The sequence below is a fragment of the Pongo pygmaeus genome, chromosome 18 (assembly GCF_028885625.2).
Source record: "Pongo pygmaeus isolate AG05252 chromosome 18, NHGRI_mPonPyg2-v2.0_pri, whole genome shotgun sequence".
NCBI lineage: Eukaryota > Metazoa > Chordata > Mammalia > Primates > Hominidae > Pongo > Pongo pygmaeus.
The window spans coordinates 31957113-31969954 of NC_072391.2; the positions used below are offsets into that span (position 1 = coordinate 31957113).

The 12842-nt window shown below is 46.6% G+C and overlaps 1 protein-coding gene across 3 annotated transcripts in view; it reads right to left on the reverse strand.

Moving 5' to 3' along the window:
• ZG16 (zymogen granule protein 16) overlaps positions 1 to 12842 on the reverse strand; it is a 71980-nt gene that overhangs the window by 48056 nt on the left and 11082 nt on the right. The gene's annotated exons all lie outside the window — the stretch shown is intronic.

Genomic DNA, 12842 nt, shown 5'->3' on the forward strand with positions numbered 1-12842 from the left:
GGCTGAAGAGGAGGATCTCTTGAGGTCAGGAGTTCAAGGCTACACTGAGCTATGACCATACCACTACACTCCAATGTGGGTGACAGAGAACCCATCTCTAAAGAAAAGAAAAATGCTTAAAAGATTTTCCAACTTCTGATCATTTCAACAAACACTCCCTTCCTTTTGCAACATCCATCTTCCTCCCTCCCACTACTTCATCTTGGCTAATTCTTACTCTTTAGTTCTCAACCTAGCTGTCACTTTCTAGGGCTGTCTTCCTCATAGGCAAAACTAGTAGAAAATGAGGCTATCTGTAAAGTCTAATGTGGACCATGTGTCATTAGGAATGCCCTAGGCTGCAAGTAGCAGAACAATGACTAAAGCAATGAAGTCATAAAGTGTGGAGAGCTGATACACGGAGCACGGTGGAATGGTGGGTTGGAAGTTTAGGGGCCAGGCACAGAGGCTCATAGCCTGTAATCTCAGCACTTTGGGAGGCCAAGGCAGGAGGATCACTTGAGCCCAGGAGTTCGAGACCAACCTGGACAACATGGCAAAACCCAATCTCTAAAAAAAGAAAAAACAAAAATTAGCCGGGCATGATGGCGGGCACCTGTAGTCCCAGCCACTCAGGAGGCTGAGGTGGAAGGAGCACTTGAGGCTGGGGGTGTAAAGGATGCAGGAAGCTGTGATCACATTATCGCACTATTTCACTACACTTTGGGAGTCCAAGGTGGGTGGATCACTTTGGTTTTCTTTGTTGTTGTTGTTTTGAGACAGAGTCTTGCTCTGTCACCCAGGCTGGAGTGCAGTGGTGCGATCTTGGCTCACTGCAAACTCCGCCTCCTGGGTTCAAGCGATTCTCATGCCTTGGCCTCCCGAGTATCTGGGATTACAGGTACATGCCACCACACCCGGCTAATTTCTGTATTTTTTAGTAGGGACAGGGTTTCACCATGTTAGTCAGGCTGGTCTCAAACTCCTGAGCCTCCCAAGTAGCTGGAACTATGGTATGCCACCATGCCTGGCTAATTTTTGTATTTTTTGTAGAGACAGGGGTTTTACCATGTTGCCCAGGCTGGTCTCAAACTCCTGACCTCAAGTGATCCGCCAGTCTCGGCCTCCCAAAGTGCTGGGTTTACAGGCATAAGCCACTGCGCCTGGCCTTTGAAATATCCTTTATAATAACCAAACTGGTAAACATGTTTCTCCGAGTTCTGTGAGCCACACTAGCAAGTTAACGTCACCCAAGGGCAGGGCCGGGAGGACCCTGATTTATTAGCCAGTTGGTTAGAAGCGCAGGTAAAAAAAAACCTGGGGCTTGCAATTGGCATTGGAAGTGGGGGGCAGCCTTGTGGGACGCAGCCCTCACCCCATGGGATGTGACGCTATCTCCAGGTAGATGATGTTATAATTGGATTAAATCAGAGGACACGGCCGGGCGCGGTGGCTCACGACTGTAATCCCAGGACTTTGGGTGGCCGAGGAGGGCAGATCACGAGGTCAGGAGATCGAGCCCATCCTGGCTAATAAGGTGAAACCCTGTCTGTACCAAAAACACAAAAAATTAGCTGGGCGTGGTGGCAGGCACCTGTAATCCCAGCTACTCAGGAGGCTGAGGCAGAGGAATCACTTGAACCCGGGAGGCAGGGGTTGCAGTGAGCTGAGATTGCACCACCGTACTCCAGCCTGGACGACAGAGTAAGACTCCGTCTCAAAAAAAAAAAAAAAAAAAAAAAAAAAAATCAGAGGACACCCAGCTGGTGTCTGCAGTAGAACTGATTGCTTGCTTGGTGTGTGATATGGTTTGGATCTGTGTCCCCGCCCAAATCTCATGTCAAACTGTAAACCCCAGTGTTGGAGCTGATGCCTGGTGGGGGGTGATTAAATTGTGAGGGTGGTTTCTCATGATTTAACATGGTTTAACACCATCCCCCTTGGTTCTGTCGTTGTGAGAGTGAGTTCTTGTGAGATCTGGTGGTTTAAAAGTGTGTGAAACTGGCCGAGTGCGGTGGCTCATGCCTGTAATCCCAGCACTTTGGGAGGCCGAGACAGGTGAATCACCTGAGGTCTGGAGTTTGAGACCAGCTGACCAACATGGTGAAACCCTGTCTCTACTAAAAATACAAAAAATTGGCTGAGCGCAGTGGCCACGCCTGTTATCCCAGTACTTTGGGAGGCCGAGGCGGGTGGATCACGAGGTCAGGAATTCGAGACCAGCCTGACCAACATGGTGAAGCCCCGTCTCTACTAAAAATAAAAAAATTAGCCAGGTGTGGTGGTGCGCCCCTGTAAACCCAGCTACTCAGGAGGCTGAGGCAGGAGAATCACTTGAATCTGGGAGGCGGAGGTTGCAGTGAGCCAAGATCGAGCCACTGTACTCCAGCCTGGGAGACGGAGTGAGACTCCATCTAAAAAAAAAAAAAAAAAAAAAAATTAGCCAGGCGTGGTGGCACAAGCCTGTAATCCCAGCTACCTGGGAGGCTGAGATAGGAGAATTCCTTGAATCTGGGAGGCGGAGGTTGCAGTGAGCTGAGATTGTGCCATTGCACACCAGCCTGGGTGACAAGAGCAAAATTCCATCTCAAAAAAAAAAAAAAGTGTGTGTGACACCTACCCCTTCACTCTCTCTCGTTCCTGCTCTGGCCATGTAAGACGTGCCTGCTTCCCCTTTACTTTCCGTCATAGCTGTAAGTTTCCTGAGGCCTCCCTGGAAGCTGAGCAGATGCTTTCTTTACAACCTGCCGAACCGTGAGCCAATTAAACCTCTTTTCTTTATAAATTACCCAGTCTCAGGTATTTCTTTACAGCAGTGTGAAAATGGATTAACGCAGTGTGCAACCCACACACATCTGACGTCAGAAGCAGGCTGTGAGAGTTTCAGGAGAAACGGAGCTTGTTGTTTGTACTCATTTATTTTAGAAACCAAACTTGAAACTGAAAAATCTAAAACACAACTTAGTAATATAATAAATTATGAAAATATTCTATCATAAAAACAAATGTGGGGTCGGGTGTGGTGGCTCACTCCTGGATTCCCAGCACTTTGGGAGGCTGAGGCAAGTAGATCACCTGAGGTCAGGAGTTCAAGACCAACCTGGCCAACACGGTGAAACCCCATCTCTTCTAAAAATACAAAAAATTAGCTGGGCATGGTGGGGCACATCTGTAATCCCAGCTACTCAGGAGGCTGAGGCAGAAGAATCACTTCAACCAGGCAGGCGGAGATTGTAGTGAACCAAGATCGCACCATTGTACTCCAGCCTGGGCAACAAGAGGGAAACTCTGTCTCAAAACAAAACAAAACAAAACAAATACAAATATGGGCATTTTAAGTAAAATGAGAATACTCCTTTTGATGTGATATTAGCCAAATCTTTGGTGAGTTTTTTTTTTTTTTTTTTTTTTTGAGATAGAGTCTTGCTCTGTCACCTAGGCTGGAGTGCAGTGGCGCGATCTCGGCTCACTGCAAGCTCTGCCTCCCGGGTTCACGACATTCTCCTGCCTCAGCCTCCCAAGTAGCTGGGACTACAGGCGCCCGCCACTACACCTGGCTAATTTTTTGTATTTTTAGTAGAGACGGGGTTTCACCGTGTTAGCCAGGATGGTCTCGATCTCCTGACCTCATGATCTGCCTGCCTTGGCCTCCCAAAGTGCTGGGATTACAGGCATGAGCCACCGCGCCCAGCCTGGTGAGTTTTATAACTTCCCTTTCTCTGCCCACCTCCAACCCAGCTATTGGGTTTCTCTGTTGAACAATGTTAGCACTTCACTAAAGACTGCTGCCTGGATGTGAGGGTGATCTGGCTGCAATATCTGTTACCCCACTGATCGCCAGGGTTGATTCAGCTGACCTGGTTAGCTAGGTGCGTGTCCCCTTCCTCCCTCACTATTCCATGTGCAACCTCCCAAAGCTGTGTGCTCAGTCAAAGAGGACAACCATCCCCGATAGACAAGGACCAATCTTCGGTCAAGGGCATACAAGTAGCTGTGCTCCCCTGCTAGACCCTCCCAACAAGCTCTTAAGACAGCTGTCTGCCAATCTGTATCCAGAGTTGGAAAAAAGAAAGAAAGAAAAGAACTTGTCCCAGAGTGTTTCTTACCGAGTTATAAATTAGTTGTAATTTGGAAAGGGAACATTCTGTGGTAGATAGTGATGGAAAATTCAAAGATCAAAATATTAAAGGATGTATATTCTGAGAAAACTTGCATTCACATTGTAGTTTTACTTTTGTTTTTGTTTGTTTTGAGACAGGATCTTGCTCTGTCACCCAGGCTGGAGTGCAGTGGTGCGATCTTGGCTCACTGCAGCCTTGACCTTGTGTGCTCAAGCAATTCTCCCATCTCAGCTGAGACCACAGGTGCATGAAACCATGCCCCAGTAATTTTTAATTTTTTGTAGAGATGAGTGTCTCACTATGTCACACAAGTTGGTCTTGAACTCCTGAGATCAAGCGAGCCTCCTATCTCAGCTGCACAAATTACTGGGATTACACGCCTGGCCCAGAACAAATTTAAAAAAAAGTTGTGTGTGTTTTTCAATATCTCATGATGCAACACTACAGAACCACACACACACACACACACACACACACACATATATATATAAATCTATCTCCCTATAAAAGCCAAACAAGACAAGCCTGGGCCGCATGTGGCTCATGATCTGTCAGCTGGAGGTGTCTTCTTTTTTTTTTTTTTTTTGGAGACAGTCTTGCTCTGTCACCCAGACTAGAGTGCAGTGGCGTGATCTCGGCTCACTGCAACCTCCGCCTCCCAGGTTAAAGCGATTCCTCTGCCTCAGCCTTCTGAGTAGCTGGGATTACAGGTGCTCACCACCTTGCCTGGCTAATTTTTGTATTTTTATGTTTTAATATTTTATTTATTTATTTATTTATTTTGAGATAGAGTCTCACTCTGTCACCCAGGCTGGAGTGCAGTGGGACGATCTCGTCTCACTGCAACCTCCACCTCCTGGGTTCAAGCGATTCTCCTGCCTCAGCCTCCTGAGTAGCTGGGACTACAGGTGTGTGCCACCACGCTCGGCTAACTTTTTGTATTTTTGGTAGAGACGGGGTTTCACCATGTTAGCCAGGATGGTCTCGATCTCCTGACCTCATGATCCACCCACCTTGGTTTCCCAAAGTGCTGGGATTACAGGCGTGAGCTACCACGCCTGGCCAATTTTGGTATTTTTAATAGAGATGGGGTTTCACCATCTTGGCCAGGCTCGAACTCCTGACCTCGTGATCCACCTGCCTCGGCCTCCGAAAGTACTGGGATTAAGGCGTGAGCCACCGTGCCCGGCCTGTTGGAGATGTCTTCTAAGCACAACTGGGGGCGGTCATGGCATTCAAGACCAGCCTGGGCAACATGATGAAACCCCTTCTCTACAAAAAATACAAAAATTATCTGGGTGTGGTGGCAGGCGCCTGTAATCCCAGCTACTTGGGAGGCTGAGGCAGGAGAATCGTTTGAACCTGGGAGGTGGAGGTTGCACTCCAGCCTGGGCAACAGAGCAAGACTCCGTCTCAAAAAAAATAAATAAATAAAATAAATAAACATAATTGAACAAGCTCCCTTGGAAGTTCCCTGAAGTGGCTGTGGAGGGACCCTCCTTATCTTGGCCTTTGGTGGTGACAGCTGGGGAGCCTGCACTCAGATGGCCTTAAATCAGGGTGTCTCTGACCTATGTGCTATTAACATGTTGGGACAGCTGATTCTCCTGCATGTCCTAGGATACTTAGTGGCATTTCTGGCCTCTATCCACTAGGTGTCAGAAGGATCCCCCTAGCTGCCATAACCAAAAATATCTCCCAACATTCCCAAATATGCCTTGGGTGGGGAGAAGGGAACAAAACCCACCTAACTGAATGAAGCATTTTAACCAATTAACAGACCTGCCCGCAGAGCTTGCAGCCAGTTCAGGAAAAGGCCTCCTGCGGAACCAGACCCACCCGGCTGCAGGGAGATCCACTTGGGTCTCCTCTTCATTTCAGTGCTACCAGAGAGGAGTAAGATGAATAGCAGTTGGTTGAGTGCAGTGGCTCACACCTGTAATGCCCGCACTTTGGGAGGCTGAGGCGGGTGGATCACCTGAGGTCTGGAATTCGAGACCAGCCTGGCCAACATGGTGAAACCCCATCTCTAGTAAAAATATAAAATTAGCCAGGCATGGTGGCACATGACTGTAATCCCAGCTACTCGGGAGGCTGAGGCACGAAAATTGCTTGAACCTAGGAGGTAGAGGCTGCAGTGAGCCAAGATCACTCGGCTGCAGGTGGCACTCCAGCCTGGGCGACAAGAGTGAAACTCCATCTCAAAAAAAAAAAAAAAAAAAAAAAAAAAAAAGCCTGGGCGCGATGGCTCACGCCTGTAATCCCAGCACTTTGGGAGGCCAAGGCAGGTGGATCATGAGGTCAGGAGATCAAGACCATCCTGGCTAACATGGTGAAACCCCAACCCCATCTCTACTGAAAATACAAAAAAATTAGCCGGGCGTAGTGGCGGGCACCTGTAGTCCCAGCTACTCGGGAGGCTGAGGCAGAAGAATGGCGTGAACCCAGGAGGTGGAGCTTGCAGTGAGCCGAGATCACGCCACTGTGCTCCAGCCTGGGCAACAGAGTGAGACTCCATCTCAAAAAAAAAAAAAGGAAAGAAAGGAAGAATAGCAGAACACTAGCCCTGGAGGAAAGGAATGAATAAGATAATGCACCACGAACCAAGAAGAGGCTTGGGAAGATGCTGCAATTGGAGAACAAGACAAAGTTCTGGAAGTTACAAATATGACTGACCAAATTAAAAAATCCATCACAGCCTGGGAAACATGGCAAAACCCCATCTCTACAAAAAGTAAAATAATTAGCTGGGCATGGTGGAGTGCATCTGTACTCCCAGCTACTCAGGAGGCTGAGGTAGGAGGATTGCTTGAGCCCAGGAGGTCGAGTCTGCAGTGAGCTGAGATTGCACCACTGCACTCCAGCCTGGGTGACAGAGTGAGACCTTGTCTCAAAAATTAATTAATTAATTAATTAAGTTAAATAAAAAACTAATCAAAGGAAGGTATGGGTGGAAAAGTTTTGAAACACCTCTGAGGATGTAGAGCAAAATGCCAAAAAAAAGAAAGAAAGAAAGAAAAGAAAGGAAAATATGAAAGAAAAGAGATGGAGAATCAATTCAATCCATATTTGTTTAACAGATGTTCCAGAGAGAACATAGCTGGATGTGATGGCACGTGCCTGTGGTCCCAGCTACTCATGAGGCTGGGGCAGGAGGACTGTTTGAGCCCGGGAGGTTGAGGCTACAGTGAGCCGTGATGGCACCACTGCACTCCATCCTGGGCAACACAGCATGACCTTGTCTCAAAAAACAAAAACAAAGACAAAACTCAGGAAGAGAGAACAGAGAAAATGAAGGGGAGGGAACAACGAAAGAAGATTCCATTTGATTGAGAGATATTTCAAGCAGAGGAGTCTCTGCAAGTGGTCCTCACCTCAGCGTCCCCTGGAATCACCTGAGGAGCTTTGAAACCACTGATCCCGAGATTCCTGCTTCCAGCCAAGTGGAGTCACAGGGGCTGGGTCCGCCCTCCTGTCTGAAACCATCACCACCACCACAGTGACAAAAACAGACCCAATACGTGGAACAACGGCGTTCAAAACGCTGAACATCAAGCAATGAGAGAAAGTAATAAAAGCGATGAAATCCCAGAGAGAAAGGACATCAACAGTCCTTTTAGGACCGTGCAGCTTACTGCTTCGAGAGCGTTTCCAAAGTGTGGGGCAGGGCAAGGGGGATGTGGGTTGTTGGAGCCCAGAGGATTCGCAGAGTTGAGGAAATGGAGTGGCTGAGTCCAAGGAGACCACAGCAGCTAGAGCTTAGATAATGGAACACCTACAGGACAGAGCTGCACAGAGAGAGAACCCCAGAGAACTTCAGAGGATTCAGCAAAGAACTAATCAGCACATGTGTGTGAAGAAACTCTCCAAGGCCAGGGAAAGAACCAGCTGAAAGGATTTGAGGAAACAATGCCCAAGATTCACAGGAGGTAGGGCCAGGACCTCTTCCCACCGGCCAGCTGGAAAAACTGATCATTCCCTAGGCATGAGGTGGAGCGTTCAGGAAGGTCTTGTCTCAGTAATGGGGAATAATTAAACCTAGACTTCCAGTGCAGTGGCTCATGCCTGTAATCCCAGTAGTGTGGGAGGCTGAGATGGGTGGATCACTTGAGGTCAGGACTTTGAGACCAGCCCAGGCAACACAGCAAGACCACATCTCTTAAAAAGGCCGGGCAGGCACGATGGCTCACACCTGTAATCGCACTGTGGGAGGCCAAGGTGGGCAGATCACTTGAGGCCAGGAGTTCAACAGCAGCCTGGCCAACATGGTGAAACCCACTCTCTACTAAAAATACAAAAATTAGCCGGGCATGGTGGCGTGTGCCTCTAGCCCCAGCTACTCAGGAGGCTGAGGCAGGAGAATCACTTGAACCCCAGAGGCGGAGGCTGCAGTGCACCGAAATGGCACAACTGCACTCCAGCCTGGGCAACAGCAAGACTCTATCTAAAAAAAAAAAAAAAAAAAAAAATTAAGCCTACACTGAGCATTGGTCTGGACCTGTCTAACAAATCATAAAGATTACACAAATATTTGGTGTTCTACAAGGTAAAATTTACAATGTCTGATAAGCAATCAAGGATTACCAAGCATAAGGAAAAAATTAACAGAATGAAGTAATAACTTACAGATTGGGAGAAAACATTTGTAAGCAATACATCCAATAAGGTGTTAATACCCAAAATATATAAGAAACTCAAAAAACTCAGAGTGAAAAAAACAAATAAGCTGATTTAAAATGGGCAAAGGACCTGAACAGATATTTAAAAAAAAAAAAAAAAGACACAGAAATGGCCAACAAATATATGAAAAAATGTTCAACAGCACTAACCACCAGGAAAACGCAAATTAAAAGCACGATGAGATATCACCTGTTGGTGCTGGTGTTGGTGAAGATATGGAGAAAAGGGAACCCTTACCCACTGTTCGTGGGAATGTAAATTAGTACAGTCATTCTGGAAAATTATATGGAAGTTCTTCAAAACATAGGCTGGGCGTGGTGGCTTGCATCTGTAATCCTGCACTTTGGGAGGCTGAAGTGGACAGATCACTTGAGCCCAGGAGTTTGAGACCAGCCTGGGCATCATGGTAAAATCCCCGTCTCTACAAAAAATACAAAAATTAGCCAGGCATGGTGGCATGCACCGTAGTTCCAGCTACTCGGGAGGCTGAGGTGGAAGGATTGCATGAGCAGGGGAGAGGTGGAGGTTTGCAGTGAGCCAAGATAGTGCCACTGCCCTCCAGCCTGGGTGATAGAGCCAGACTCATTAAAAAAAAAAAAAAAAAAAAAACACAACCAACAAAACGAAAAAACTAAAAACTAAAAGTAGACTTACCAAATGATCCAGCAATCCCACTTCTGGTTGTATATCCAAAGGAATTGAAAAATCAGTGTGTCAGAGATATCTGCATTTCCAGGTTCACTGCAGTGTTATTTACAACAGGCAAATCATGAAATCAACTTAAGCATCCATCAGCAGATGAAAGGCTAAAGAAAATGTGGCCAGGCGCTGTGGCTCACGCCTGTAATCCCAACACTTTGGGAGACCAAAGCAGGCAAATCACTTGAGGTAAGGAGTTTGAGACCAGCTTGACCAACATGGTGAAACCCCCATCTCTACTAAAAATACAAAAATTAGCTGGGCATGGTGGCAGGCGTCTGTAATCGCAGTTACTTGGGAGGCTGAGTCATGAGAATCGCTTGAACCTGAGAGGCAGAGGCTACAGTGAGATTGCACCACAGCACTCCAGCACTCCAGCCTGGCTGACAGAGTGAGACTCCATCTCAAAACAAAAAACAAACAAACAAAAAACAGGCTGGACGTGGTGGCTCACGTGTGTAATCCCAGCACTTTGGGAGGCTGAGGCAGGCAGATCACCTGAGGCGAGGAGTTTGAGACCAGTCTGGCCAACAGGGTGAAACTCTGTCTCTAATAAAAATACAAAAATTAGCCGGGCATGGTACGGAGCACTCCTGTAATTCCAGCTACTTGGGAGGCTGAGGCACGAGAATTGCTTGAACCCAGGGGGGCGGAGGTTGCAGTGAGCCAAGACCAAGTCACTGCACTCCAGCCTGGGCGACAGAGCAAGACTCCATCTCAAAAAAAAAAAAAAAAGGAGATGAAAAGATAGAAAAGATAAAGAAAATGTGTATATATACACATTTGAATAGAATACCATTCAACTTTAAAAAGAAGCAAGAAGCAAATCCTGTGATTTGCAACTACATGGATGAAGCTGGAGGACATTATGCTGAGTGAGTGAAATGAACTAGGCCCAGAAAGACAAATACCGCATTCCGGCATGTTCTCACTTAAATGTGTAATCTGAAATAATTGAACTAATAGAAGCAGAGAGTATAATGGTAGTTAGCAGAAACTGGAGGTGGGGAGGAAATGGAGTGACTTTGGTCAAAGAGTACAAAGTCGCAGCTAGACAGGAAAAAATGATGAGTATTTAAGATGATAAACGTGTTAATTAGCTTGATTCAATTACTCTATGCTGTATCTATATATCATAACAGTATGGTGTACCCCATAATTGTACATGATTAAAATTTATAGAATGCTTTTTAAAAATTGGAATATGAAGATGAACTTCAATGGCAAAAAAATTCTTTTTAACCCAAAAGATGAGATTGGTTTAAAAGCTCCCCACTCTTAAGAAAAGATTACCAGGCAGGCAAGGAGGCAGAGAACATGACCATATTAAGAAGAATAATCAGTTAATGGAAACCAACCTAGAACTGACACAAATGTTACAATGAGCAGAAAACATTAAAATAGTTATTATAACCGAATGCCATATGTTAAAAAATTAAGTAGCGATAAGGAGATACAAAACAAAGGCCCAAGTCAAGCATCTAAAAGATTACAATGTCAGAGATGAAAAGTACACTAAATAGGGTTGATAGTAGATTAGACATTGCAGAAGAAAGCCTTAGTGAAGTTGAAATCATAGCAAAAGAAATCCAAAATGAAACACAAAGAAAAAAATTTTTTTTTTGAGACAGAGTCTCACTCTGGCTGGGGTGCAGTGGCACCATCTTGGCTCACTGCAGCCTTGACCTCCTGGGCTCAAGCGATCCTCATAGAAAAAAAACAATTTTTTTTTAAGACGGAGTCTCACTCTTGTCTCCCAGGCTGGAGTGCACTGGCGCAATCTTGGCTCACTGCAATCTCTGCCTCCTGGGTTCAAGTGATTCTCCTGGCCCAGCCTCTCGAGTAGCTGGGATTACAGGCATGTGCCACCACACCCCGCTAATTTTGTATTTTTAGTAGAGACAGGGTTTCACCATGTTGGCCAGGCTGGTCTTGAACACCTGACCTCAAATGATCCACCCACCTCAGCCCCCCAAAGGGCTGGGATTACAGGCGTGAGCCACAGGGCCAGGCAGAAAAAAACAATTTTAAAGAATGAAAAACATGGCTGGGCACAGTAGCTCACACCTGTAATCCCAACACTTTGGGAGGTCAAGGCATGAAGATCACTTGAGGCCAGGAGTTTGAGACCAACCTGGGCAACATAGCTAGACCCCATATCTACAAAAAAGAAAAAATTAGCCAGGTGTGATGGTGTGCACACGTAGTCCCAGCTACTTAGGAGGCTGAGATGGGAGGATTTCTTGAGCCTAGGAGGTAAAGGTTGCAGTGAGCTATGATTGTGCCACGGCACTCCAGCCTGGGTGACAGAGTGAGACCCTGTCTGGAAAGTAAAAAGAAAACCGCATCAGTGAGCTGTGGAATAACTTTATGCAGGCTAATATGTGAGTAATTGGAGTTGAAGGAAAGGAGAGATAGAGGGGCATAGAAAAAATACCTTAAGGACTAATAGCTTAACAGTTTCCAAATTTGATGAAAATCATAAATCTACACATCCAAGAAGCTCAACAATTCTCTAACACAAGAAACTACACCAAAGCACATCATAATCAAATTGCTTAAAGCCAGTGATAAAGTGAAAATCTTAAAGTAGCCAGCATCTAGGTGCGGTGGCTCATGCTTGTAATCCTGGCGCTCTGGGAGGCCAAGATAAGAGGAGTTCAAGACCAGCCTGGGCCACGTAGCAAGACCCTTGTCTCTTCTTTTCTTTTCTTTTCTTTTTTTTTTTTTTTTTTTGAGATGGAGTCTTAATGTGTCGCCCAGGCTGGAGTACAGTGGTGCGATCTCGGCTCACTGCCAGCTCGGCCTCCTGGGTTCACGCCATTCTCCTGCCTCAGCCTCCCCAGTAGCTGGGACTACAGGCGCCCGCCACCATGCCCGGGTAATTTTTTGTATTTTTTAGTAGAGACGGGGTTTCACTGTGTTAGCCAGGATTGTCTCGATCTCCCAACCTCGTGATCCGCCCACCTCGGCCTCCCAAAGTGCTGGGATTACAGGTGTGAGCCACCATGCCGGGCAGCAAGACCCTTGCCTCTATAAAAAAAAAAAAAAAAGACCGAGTGCAGTGGCTCATGCCTGTAACCCCTGCACTTTGGAAGGCCAAGGTGGACTGATCACTTGAGGCCAGGAGTTTGAGACCAGTCTGGGCAACATGGAGAAACCTTGTCTCTACTAAAAATACAAGAATTAGGCCAGGCGTGTGACTCACATCTGTAATCCCAGCACTTTGGGAGGCCAAGGTAGGCGGATCACCTGAGGTTGGGAGTTCGAGACCAGCCTGACCAACATGGAGAAACCCCGTCTCTACTAAAAATACAAAATTAGCCGGGCGTGGTGGTGCGCATGCCTGTAATCTCAGCTACT